The sequence below is a fragment of the Mytilus californianus genome, unplaced genomic scaffold (genome assembly GCF_021869535.1).
Source record: "Mytilus californianus isolate M0D057914Y unplaced genomic scaffold, xbMytCali1.0.p SCAF_12, whole genome shotgun sequence".
Taxonomy (NCBI): domain Eukaryota; kingdom Metazoa; phylum Mollusca; class Bivalvia; order Mytilida; family Mytilidae; genus Mytilus; species Mytilus californianus.
Window position 1 is genome coordinate 19,193,227 of NW_026262604.1, and position 13,346 is coordinate 19,206,572.

The window sequence follows — 13,346 nt, forward strand, 5'->3', positions numbered from 1 at the left end:
CAAGCTAGGTGTTTTGTATGCCTTTTATTTCTGGTGAATGCTTCGGTCACGTGGCTTCGGTATTGACATGATGTATAACACACTTTAAGATTCACCGTTTAGAAATTAAGATATTGTTAGAAACTAAAGGATCCGAATTTTTCTTTTTTTCTAAACTAAAGTACTGTTTTAAATTTATATAATATCCTCGATATATGATGATTTGATATCAACAAAATTTCAAATACAGACTTTGTGAGAATGATAATTTAAAAAAGGCGGAAGAAAACCAAGGGGAGATTAACGGACAATGACAAAAAAAGCCGACGAAATGACAAAATAAGACCATGAAAAACTACATAGAATCTAAAGATTGAGCAACCAGAACCCCACTTGATTTTATCTCAGTCTGTCCAGAAATATAAGCAGAGTCTGTGCCATTTTCGGAACCTGTCGTGTTGCTTATGTAAGTACATATTCGGTGATAAGTTATATCCGACTTAGTCTTTCATAAAACTGCCCGTTTATAAATTGATAAATTGTTTAGAAACTAAAGGTTCCAACCTTCTCTCTCTTTCTATGATTAAAGTACAGTATTGATTTTTTTTTAATATCTCGTTTAATAATTATTTGATATCAACAACATTTCAAATATACTTAGTATATTATGATTAAAATTCAGATTTATCGGAACTCGCGTGGTCATCGAATTTTTCAATTAAATTGCATATTATTTGAAATATTATTAAAAACTTTACCAAAATAAATGAACAGGATGGTTTTAAACAATTGCAAACTAGAATTTAATTGCAATGACAAATTAATGAAATGTTAACCGAACCTTTATCGTGAAGTTATAAATTAAAAGGATACAGCACAACGAAAGCATCCGGATTCCATCCGAGTTTAACTCGGACACGGACAAAATCTGAAAGCGCAATTCATGTTATTTCATACTGTTCATATAATAAAAGGCTAATTATCGCAAAACATCTGAAATATTAACCGATGATATGGATAACTCGATAGGGAAACTTTTGTGTAAGAGATCCATGTATGTACGTTAATAGATCACATCATGTGCACTTACATCGTCTACGTCAGCACATGAATTTATTAGTAGATGTATACATGTACTTAATAGAATCAATTTACTAGTACATTAATCGACAATTTTACAAAGTCTACATCATGCGTAATTCTATGACTTTCGATAGTCGTGAAGATTAGGAAAAAGCGAAGGAATATTGAGAGAAATAAATGCGTGATATTTTCATTGCGTTGCACTTCATTGAATATAAGAACCTTTTTTTTCACGTAAAACATTATAAAAACTTAGAAAGGACAAGCTATCATTTACATGATCTGGATATTTTATTTTCTCGTTAGGTGACAGTTACATCTTTTAAGTTCTAATTAAAAGGACTGAAGTTATAGTACTGGAACGAGAAACCAAGAAAAGAGCCATATGAAAATGGGAAAGTCAAAAGCAATATTCCTATTTATTGCTTTATCAACATTTCAAATTAACTACGGACAAAATTGTAAAATTGACCGAAAAGAAATCAATGATACAGTTGAAGGAAAACAGTTGACGCCCTTTTATAAAACGTTTTTTTCTCTTGGACCACAAGCCTGTTTTAACGAGTGTATCCGCAGAGCAGACTGTGCGTTTTTCAACTTCAAACGGGAGTCGCGTTTGTGTGAACTTTGTTACAATACAAAGGGATCATCTGAACAAGATGCCACGGGCTACTTCTATAAGGATGTAACAAGAGAGAGAGGCGTAAGTTATTTGTTAGTTATATTTATTATTACAATTTAAAGTTTAAGAATAAGCATTCAAATAAAAAGTTGCAAGTAAGAAAAATTTGAATATTTGAATTCATTGAAAAAGACAGAACGATGTAAACGTAGGCGCTTAAACAGGTCATACAGGATTTTTAGGATATTAAACGGAGCGCGACCGTAACAAAATCCTTAATTATTTTTTTAGACGTTTTTATGGCCTAAAATAGTTTTTGGCTGATTTTAGGGAAATTCCCAATGGTTGTTTTAATTCGCTGGACGCACCCCCGCTTGAATACACTTCTGAAATTACACAATGAAACTTACACGTCGAGAAAGTTGTAGACGACACCATTGCCCGAAGAAAAAGACAAAAATCTGCCAAAAGGGCAGACAACACCATTGTCGGTAGAAAAAGACAAAAATTCACCAAAACGGACAGACAACACCATTGTCCGTAAGACAATAATCAGCCGAAAGGACAGACAACACCATTGTCCGTAGAAAAAGACAATCCGCCAAAAGGACAGACAACACCATTGTCCGTAGAAAAAGACAATAATTCACATACAATCTATATGTATTTACTTTTTAGTATATAATAAACAACCATTCTGCATAGCTGTATTTAAGTATTTGTCTGGAGTCAATAAAAGGAGATACAAGGAAAGCAACCCAAATACGGAATAGGTCAAGACACTCAGAAGTCAATATACAGATTTCATCAATTGACGAGATGTATCATTGTTTTTGGAGAATTGGGGGGTATCACCATTAGTTATTATCATTTTTAGTATAAGTTATCAATTTCTTTTTTCTGCAATAATTGTTATTTTGGTCTCAATTTTTACGACAATAACAATATATCCGTTGCTAATGGCAACCTGAAAGACATGGGAAACGATACACATTAACATAGATTCCTATATTTTAAGTTTGATCAACCAATGGTGCTATAGCAGGTGTTCGCGAAAAATGTACGTCGTTTGCTATGAAATGACAAAACATATGCGGTGCTATAGCAGGTGTTCGAGAAAAATGTACGTCGTTTGCTATGTAATGACACAGCATATGCGGTGCTATAGCAGGTGTTCGAGAAAAATGTACGTCGTTTGCTATGTAATGACATAACATATGCGGTGCTATAGTAGGTGTTCGAGAAAAATGGACGTCGTTTGCTATGTAATGACATAACATATGCTCATAAGGACTTTTTAGAGTTCAAAATTTAGTGGAAATAAAAAAAATGTCTTGACTTTGGATAACCCTTTTATCTTAACTAAGACTCAAAGTTTTGTTTGAGGATCGTAAACAACACCCCTCTCCCCCCTCCTCCCCCTCCCAAAAAAAAAGAAAAAAAAAAAAGATAAAATAATCTCTCTTCCTTGTTTGACTTTAAAATCACAATGTTTTCGCCTGGTATAACTTCAAGGATTAAATATTGTGACTGCTGACTGGAACCATCTTACCTCCTATTCATCCGCCTCATTATCATTATCTATAGTGTCTCATAAGTCTTTATAGGCTGGGTGCTGATCTTTTTTTTATGTGATTGTACTTGTAAATGTTTACTGTTGTGTAAGATCAATACGTGACACTTTAATAAAATAAATTTATCTTATCTATTATCATCATATCATCATTAACAACTAAAATTGAGAATGGAAATGGAGAATGTGTCAAAGAGACAACAACCCGACCAAAGAGCAGAAAACAGCCCAAGGCCACCGATGGGTCTTCAACACAGTGAGAAAAGCCCGTACCCGGAGGCGGGCTCCAGCTGACCCCTAAGCAATAATGTATACTAGATAAGCGAAAATGGACGTGACACTAAACTCAAAAACATATAAATGAACCAAAATTTAGAAAAAAACATACAAGACTAACAAAGGTCAGAGGTTCCTGACTTGGGACAGACGCAAACATGCGGCATATTGCCAGAGAAGCGTTAAGAAAACAAAACCAAGTCGCTTTTTGAAAATTTACGCTTCTATTCAGATATGTTGATAAAGTATTCTGACCTCTAAACAATAATAAGGCTATAAACCAAAAATTAAAGCAAGCAAAAAATACTGTTTAAGAGAATACATGACAACTTCTGGACTCCTTTATTATAGGCCGTTTCAGAATATATTGCATTTTGGGTAGTATTTTCAAAAGCGTACACCAAAACGTTGTCATTGGTTCAACATGTCTTAAACAATGGATACTCAACCAATGACGTGACGTTATTTTTATTTATGGGTACGATAAACGAATTTACCTAAAGTACTTTAGATTCTGAAACGGCGAATTCTAAGCGGGTTGTGAACTCGAAACTCCAAATGATTTCTCTTGTATAGTACATTGGAATTAGTACAAATGTTAGTGCGACCAAAAGAAAATTATATACTTTTTTTTAATGACGACGAATAATTCTGCAATCAATTCGGAGAAGGCAAGTATTTTTCGATTAGTTTAAATATGAATATGACCACGGTTGTTCTTTGTTTTAGGGGCAAAACGATCCATGCGCAGGAACTACCTGCTCCAACGGTGAAATATGTATTGTTCTATACAACAAGAGGAGAGTTTGTATAGTAGGTACGTAAAGAGTACGAGAAGTTCCGAAATCATTCTGTCAAAGAAAAATCATAATTTCTTAAATGTTCATGATATAGTCCTTGGTACTTTTAACAGCACAATTTTTATTGTTTTTCTGGTTTAAAGCAATTATGTGTCGTTGGGTTGCTGGCTCATTGACGTGATTCCGAGCATTATCCATTAAAAACTGAGAGCTTGATATGAAGAACACGACGTCTGTTCAAAATTGATTTAAAGTAGATAACATTAACTGGTAGGGAATAATTGATAATGTAGACAAAACAACAACAACAACAAAAAAAATAAAAACAAAACAAAAAAAAAACAAAAACAAAACCAAATAAACAAACAAACAAAAAACGACCATTTTTGACTTTAAAACAATAACCCGAATGTTTAGATTGATGTAAGATTTATCTTTGTATTGGACCATTCCATTTAATATCTGAAAAGTATGTAGTATTTTTTTTCAGAGTGGTATCAAAAGTTATTTCGTAGAATTACTGATTGGCTCATAATGTATATGAGGGGTACCCATTTTTTGTATCTGAGGGGTCTTTTTGTGTATAAATACGTAAAAATGAGGAATTGATGGCACGATTTTGCATCTGCATGATCTGAGGGGTTTAAAACCAAGCATCTGAGGGATTGAAATATGCCTGAAAATGTTTTTAGTGGGTTCTTTGACAAAGTAACCATCCATTCCCCTTTTCTTTTATTAAATGGAATGGCCCATTATGAGTATGACACTTTGAATAGATACAATTATTCCTGCAGGAATGACTTTACATTTATGTGTATTGTTTCTTGGAAAAATGTCGCAATACACCGTCCCTGTCGGAATTTTCGAGATAAAATCCTTTATCTTCTTAATTTTATATTCTGGGAGGGGACATTTTGGAAAAGAATATTCTGACCTGGTAATGTAGGAAAATAAATAAAAAAAAACTTTGTCAAAGACAGAATGTAAATTGATATCTTGTCCAACAATATGCAGAATAATGCAGTTTACAATTCTGTACAATATAATTGTGAATATACATAAATATTTTCGCGATTTTCCTGTGCAAAGTAAATAAGCGATACTAGCAAAAAACGAAAATGTATAGTCTTTTGGGAAAACAAGACAATCATAACCTCCTTCCCCCGGCCGAAAATCAAATGGTCGGGATATATTTAGAATGAAAATTGAGATATTTAATGCATTCATTTTTTTTTACAGACGGTTGACAGTCATCGGCAGAGAGGATTCTTGTAGAATTTGCTGGTAAATAACACCCAAGGGAGTTAACTCTTAAAAATCAGCTGAACGTTTTAATCACATACTATTATTGAAGAGAAATCAATCTTCTCAATGATCAAAATTAGTTTTTGTCAAACTGCTATATATCCAATGAAATTATTAGTAATACGGTAAATTGTGAGGTTTAAATATCTTTAAAATTTTATATTTTTATCAGCAGTCCAAAGCTAATATTTTGTCAAAATTTAAAGAAAATTAAACGAGCCAAATCTATTTTAGTCAAAGTGTTGGTACCTCCTTAATACGATAAACACGATGAAAGGGCGACTGTACTTATCTATTTGATTATACAATTTTTTTAATGTAAGTGTAATACTTTGTAATAATACCTTATAACATGGGAACTATTATATTAAGTGCCAGTCTTTGTAAGAATCAGGCAATTTTGAAAAAAAAACAAAACATGGGCGAAAAAACCCACAGACCTAACCATCCTTTTTTTGAAGTTACCCTCATCCTGAATTAAAAATGGTAGGTCTTTCTTTTCTGTGTGTCTGGTAATTCGAGAAATCTCTTGATAAATTTTAGTTAGAATGATAGCAAATTGCAGAGCTAGCTCCCCATAATTATTAATTTCTAGTGCATTTCAACCAAATTATATATTGAATTACCAGAACAGGACAAGGAGACGAATGTTATATTCGTGCACCATCATACATTTTGAACAGAAATTAATGTCAACTTGAGTGGGTTTTTGTTTGTCATGTTTTCACCACTGCCTGATTTTTAGGCAGATTGGCACTTAAGTTTAGTATGAATAAAATTGAAATAAAAACACGACAGCAAATATGCATGTATTACAGCAAATATGCATTTATTACAGCAAATATGCATTTATTACAGCAACTATGCATTTATTACAGCAAATATGCACTTATCTAACTTCATAACTACAGTTGGGTTCAGTTTATAACTCTCTTAAAAAGTGTAAGAACATTCTTTCGTAGAACTTTTCTAGAACAGCTCCATCTTAGGGCAACTCTAACTAAGAACCTTTCTGGCGTGGAACTGTCAGAATATGTTCTAAGATAGAACTGTCAGAATCTGTTCTAGGGTGGAATTGTCAGAATATGTTCTTAGATAGAACTGTCAGAATCTGTTCTAGGGTGGAATTGTCAGAATATGTTCTAAGATAGAACTGTCAGAATCTGTTCTAGGGTTGAACTGCCAGAATCTGTTTTAGGGTGGAACTGTCAGAATATGTTATAAGATAGAACTGCCAGAATCTGTTCTAGGGTGGAATTGTCAGAATATGTTCTAGGATAGAACTGTCAGAATCTGTTCTAGGGTGAAACTGTCAGAATCTGTTCTAGGGTGAAACTGTCAGAATCTGTTCGAGGTTGAAACTGTTAGAATTTGTTCTCGGTTGGAACTGCCAGAATCTGTTCTATTGTGGAACTGTCAGAATTTGTTCTAGGATGGAACTGTCAGAATTTGCTCAGGGTGGAACTATCAGAATTTGTTCTAGGATGGAACTGTAAGAACCAGTTCTAGGTTGGAACTGTCAGAATCTGTTCTAGGACGGAACTGTCAGAATCTGTTCTAGGGTAGAACTGCCAGAATCTGTTCAAGGGTGGAATTGTCAGAATATGTTCTAAGGTGGAACTGTCAGATATGTTCTAGGCTGAAATTGTCAAAAATTTTTCTAGGCTGGAAATGACATCAACTATAGGTCACCATACGGCTTTCAAAATCCAAACCTTATAGTAAGCTTTAAAAGGCCACGAGATGACAAAGTGCAAGCAATTCAAACGAGAACTTATCAATTAGAAACAGATGTCGTTCAATAATGGAAAATATATTCTCCTTATTACATTCATTTAGCATGTTACCAAAACATGCTCTGTTGATAATGCAGCCTAACAGTAGCTTATGGTTGCGACGAATCTCAACATTTATGGTAGAATATAATGTTTATTACACGAAGTGTGTCACATGAGGAGCATTATCCCTACCAGAGCACCTGAGATCTCCCCTGGTTTTCCTGGTTTTAGTATGGTTTATATTGCTCAGCCGACAGCTTTCTAGGTTTTAGTTTTTTATATAAATAAGAAGATATGGTATGAGTGCCTATGAAACAACTCTCCATACAAGTCACAATGTATGAAAAGTTCACAATTATATGTCAAAGTACGGCCTTCAACACGAAGCCTTGACTCACACCGAACAGCAAGCTGTAAAGGGCCCCAAAATGACTAGTATAAAACAATTCAAACAGGAAAACCAACGGTCACTTTTCAAGAGTTCACTTTTTAGTGTATCATCACCTAATGGGTACTGAAGTTGACATTGTTACACCCATTGTTGCTGTTATATATACTGTAAATTCATAAATTATTGCGATGTTTTTATTAACGCGAATAATGCGACTAGGTGAGTATAGCAGTAAGAAGAACTTGCATTCTGATATTTGATACATATATCTGTATACAGCTTTTCCTGAAATCACGATAATTTATCTCACATTTTTGTCCATTCTTGAAAAAAACAAAACCACTGAACAACAGGCGCCTGACTTAGGACAGGTGCATAAAAATGCAGCGGGCTTAAACGTTTTAACAGGCGCCAACCTTCATCCTATCCTGAGGCAGTAGTGCAACACCACAACATAAAAAGACACACTATAAAATATCAATTGAAATGGCTTAACTCGACCAAAAAGACATTAAAACAAGAACAAGTAAACATACACTGAACGAATAAGTTTGATCTATGACACAATATAAATACAATATTGAAACGTAGGTGCCTATATAACTTAGACGTTAAAGGTAGTAATAAAAAAGCAGGAAGAGTGTCAATAAGACAACTCTTACCTGGGACAAAATGACGTTAAATAAAACAACGTACACAAGTAAATTTAAATATAATAATTTTGTAGTTGAGAGTACGGACGGAGTAAATTTTTTTTGCAAAACTAATAAATTTTTTGCTCAGAGTACGAGTACAGAAGTGAAAATTTTTCGTCATACTAAATACTTATTAAAGTTGGTACATATTAAAAATAGTGAGACGAGATATAACACAAAATAAGTAAACAATGAATTACAGAAATGCATTATAAGTTGTGTCAACAGGTCAAATTAACACGAAATAAAATTGAGAATGGAAATGGGGAATGTGTCAAAGAGACAACAACCCCACCAAAGAGCAGCATACAGCAGAAGGCCACCAATGGGTCTTCAATACAGCGAGAAAATCCCGCACCCGGACGCAGGCTTCAGCTGGCCCCTTAACAAAAATGTATACTAGTTCAGTGAAAATGGACGTCACATTAAAATCCTAAACATATAAGTACGATTAGAGAATACTCGCAGTACTGAAAGCTAGTTAAAAGCCAAAAATAATTAACAATAAAAAATCATCCATCAGAGACTAAAATCAATAAAAACACATTTAGACTGGTTTTTTTTTTAATTTTTCGTCGTTTTTGTTTTTTGTCAGATAGTTTTCGACTTATAATTTGAATATCACTTTGGTATCATCGGCCTTTCTTTAACTACGAAGTTACGTCTGGGAGGTTTGACAAAGATCCATTGAGAAAACCTGGCTACCATGCACTAATTATATAATAGTTATTGAAGAACTGGTCATTATCGTGATATATGGACATTGTTCATTTTGATTATCTTCTTGCGAAACATCGAACACAAGTTGCTACACATTCAATCGACAAACCTCTGGAGATTCCTTTATAAATAGTACTATTTTCTGAGTTACCTCCCCTTAATTCGTAAAGTTTAAAAGACAAGGTTAACAATTCTACTTTTGTAAAAGAGTGATTTATTTTAACTTTGTTCATTCAAATGAAAATTCTTCTTATTAAACTGGAATCCTGCATTATAATTAGCCGACTTTATTAAAAAAACTAGACCTATTGTGTTTTACTATCCAAGTTTGAGGAAGACACCCATCCAACCTTCAGTTGTTGGCAAAAATAGGACGAATTTAAAATTCCCGACCGAACGAGACCCTCATGGGCACTCACGGTCGGTAAACACCCCCTAGTAGTATAAAAAAAAATACTAGTCAAACTGGTGAAAACGAACCATATTTTAGTCTTAAATGCATGATTTTTTTTTAATTATTTGTTATTAGCTTTGAACTAGCTGTCAGTATCTGCGAGAACTCTCAGATCTGTTCTTAGTGTCTTTTTGTTGTGGGGATGTATAAGTACCCTGCCACGTCCACTCTGTTTTTGTTAGATGTATTTCTGCTTTGTATCCATCTGATGAGTTGTATGTGCCTGTCCCAAGTAATGAGCCTGTAATTCAGTGGTTGTCGTTTGTTGTCGTATATCATTTTTGTTTTTCGTTCATTATTTTGTACATAAAACTGGCCGATAATTTTCTCGTTTGAATTGTTTTACATTTGTCATTTCGGGTCATTTTATAGCTGACTATGCGGTATGGGTTTTACTCATTGTTGAAGGCCGTACGGTAACCTATAGTTGTTAAATTCTGTGTCGATTGGTCTCATGCGGAGAATTGTCTCATTGGCAATCATACCACATCTTCTCATTTTTATATGATATAAGCTCATCATTTTAGGCGATAATTGCTCTGAGTAGGGGTCTATGGTTTATTATAGGAAACTCAAATAAATATCTACAACATATAAAACATACAATAAAACATACAATAAAACATACAATAAAACATACAATAAAACATACAATAAAACATAATTCATACGAACTAAAAACGATAACTCTAATTATCTTCACATCAATAAAACACAGCTGACCGTGTATGATATATAGAGGGTGAGCAGTGATCCTCTATAAAGTCACTGTATGTTTTCAAAACTTCACATACTGGAATCTGAATATAAAGAAATATTGACTCCAAAAGTGAAGCCTATGTGGTCGTGTGGTCTAGCGCGTCGGATACAGTGCAGGCGATTTGGTGTCACGATATCTCAGTAGCATGAGTTCGAATCCCGGCGAGGGAAGAACAAAACATTTGCGAAAGTCAAATTTACAGATCTAACATTGTTGGGCTGATGTTTAGACGAGTTGTATATACAGAATGTACACAGCCATGTATCACCATCACTGCTGGTGATCCGATGGATTAATCTGTTGTAGAGTTGTCACTGGTTCAGACGTACTTATATATATATATATATATATGTCGAAATCCGGATATGGTGTACAAAAAATCTTTGCACCTTTGTTTGCGGTATACCATCTTTGCCGCAAGTTTATTCTTTTCTGTTTGGTATTAAATTTATAGTTAAGATCCATTTATTACACCTTGTGATCCGTTTATTTGGCAATCGCCAATGGCAGTCAGCAGGATTTAAGAACATTTGTTGTTCGACCTGTTAGTCAAATGCGTTTTGTTAAAATATACTTTTTCACTTTTTTGGTCTTTTGGAAAATGTTGTTTGTGCTGTATTTAGACCCCTCTAACAAGAAATTTGTTTTGCATGCACACGTATAAAAATTGCGATTTTTATCCAACGCAATCATAGGACGTTCTTAAACTCTGCTGACTGCCATTGGCGATAGCCAAATGAATTGATCACCAGATGTAAAATAGATCTTAATATATATATTGTTATATATCACGATAAAGAGTCAGTGTTCTATATATCTGCATTGAAATTGAAAAGAGTGCATCACTATCAAAAGAGTACAAAGAGTAACCAATCGAAATGAAAATAAAAAATAGAAAAAAATAGAAAACTCAGGATGTAAATACTAAAGTGAATAAAAAATCAAAGTACTGTCATACTGTTTACTCCGTCAAAGTCAGTCAATAAGTCAATGAATGGACAAATATATATATAAATACTATTTATAAAAATGAATGATCGAATTCAACCTGTACTACAATGACAATACCGTGGTGAAAACGTAACAGACCAAAAACAAACAACACTCCACCAAACACAACATAGAAAACTAAAGACTAAGCAACGCACAACCTACTGAAAAACCGCGAGAGTTCGTAGATGCTCAAGAAGGCTTACCAGATCATGCTCCACATGTGGCACCCGTCGTTTTGCTCTTGTAAGAACTTACTAGGTCACATTTGAGGAAAATAAATGTATCCATTAGGTCTCTAAAGTAAATATGTATTTCAAAATAAAACCCATACAGAATGAAGTACAATATCTGACAAAAAGTCATCAGATTTTTGACAATTGAATTTCGAAGATTTATACAATTGGACCTGACTATGGACATATGTTAAATTTAATTATATTATTAATTATCATTATGTAGTTAAGTAAAATGTTCGATAAAAGTTTCGATCGATTGATCCAGTTACAGAGTTTCAAATGATAAATTTGTAAACTCAGACAACTGAAATTGTTTTTAAAGTTTACCGCCGCCCCCTCCCCTCCCCTCCCCCCCACACACACCCAAAAAACCCCAACTAGAGTGCGGAAAAATTGTTAATCAGGCATGAATGGTAACAAATTGAACTAAATAATTCCCATTATTTTTTTTAATAGACTTTGAAATTAAGACTGGCTACGTATCCTTTAGAACTATAATTGCTATCGAGCTTGAATAGTTGTCTGGGGAGCTAAAATGTTTTCACCACCTAGCCATTTATACCTTCATTGTTTGTTTTTACAATAAGTATAAAAATAATTACAAATTTACATCGAATTTTATAGATAACACTTCAAGGAAATTGAGACGCGGAAGTTAATATAGGACATAATTAATGTTTTGTTTTAAATTGATAAACAGTAAACACCAGTTCCTAAAGCGTGCAAACGGACGGCAATAATAAAGCACCGACCATTCATTTTCTATGGTAGTGAGGGGGAGTGGGAGGTTATGATTTTTGCTTGAATTTTTTTATTCTTTTTTTCTTGGATTAAATGATTTATTATAGAAGGGAAAACAACAAAAATAGTCTGTTTCCATTATTTCACTTGAAAAAGGGAAAAATATGACGCTTTTATTGCTGTTCCTCATCTCAAAAACACAGTGAGGCCTTCAACGTGGAGAAAAAAAAGCTCTCACCTCACTGCAAGTTTAAGACGGCCCCTAGCACCGGCTTGAGCGTAATTCTTTGCAAAAATAATTTGGGTAGACTTTGTAAGATGCAACACTATCAAATCGGGCCCGGTCAATAGAATAAAATTGAATTTTGTTCTTGTCCAGAGTAAAAACAAAATACCCCTTAAGGAAACGTGAATTGTTGGTACGTAAAGTAAATTGCAAGGATGAATAGTACTGCATGGTAAACAGCAGTAAATTCAATTATTGATCAAGGGAATATAACACACATTTACAAGTTTAAATAAAGAATAATCATGTATGGTGAACTATTGTATACGAGCCAAGATTCATTCATCTTCGCTAGCCAAGGGTTACAATCCACTTCCCTCCTCTCCAACCTTGGCGGATTGAGATAGAATTTCGGAGACACAATGTAATGATTTTCATTGGTTGCAGTCGTAACTCGCTGCATCTAATCAAAAACCGCCTATAACATGATCACGTGTAAATGTAGAAAGTGTATGTAAACAATTGCCACGTGCTTATTGTGCAACAAGTCTTTACATCCCTAAACATACTACTATATTAGGTGACAGTTTGGATGTTTTTAATCAATTAATAGAAGTTCCTGTGTATGTTTCTTGCACAAATGCATGAATGTCAACTTATATTTTCGTTTCCTGCTTTACCAAGTGTGTAGAATCTAGACGCTACCGTGTTTTT

General features: G+C 33.9%; 1 long non-coding RNA gene across 1 annotated transcript in view; it reads left to right on the forward strand.

The window, feature by feature from the left end:
• Positions 1–1,387: 1,387 nt before the first annotated feature.
• LOC127721511 (uncharacterized) overlaps positions 1,388–13,346 on the forward strand; it is a 259,855-nt gene continuing 247,896 nt past the window's right edge. Inside the window, exon 1 of the long non-coding RNA XR_007991272.1 lies at positions 1,388–1,765. This is a non-coding gene — a long non-coding RNA (uncharacterized LOC127721511). The remainder of the gene's footprint in view (positions 1,766–13,346) is intronic.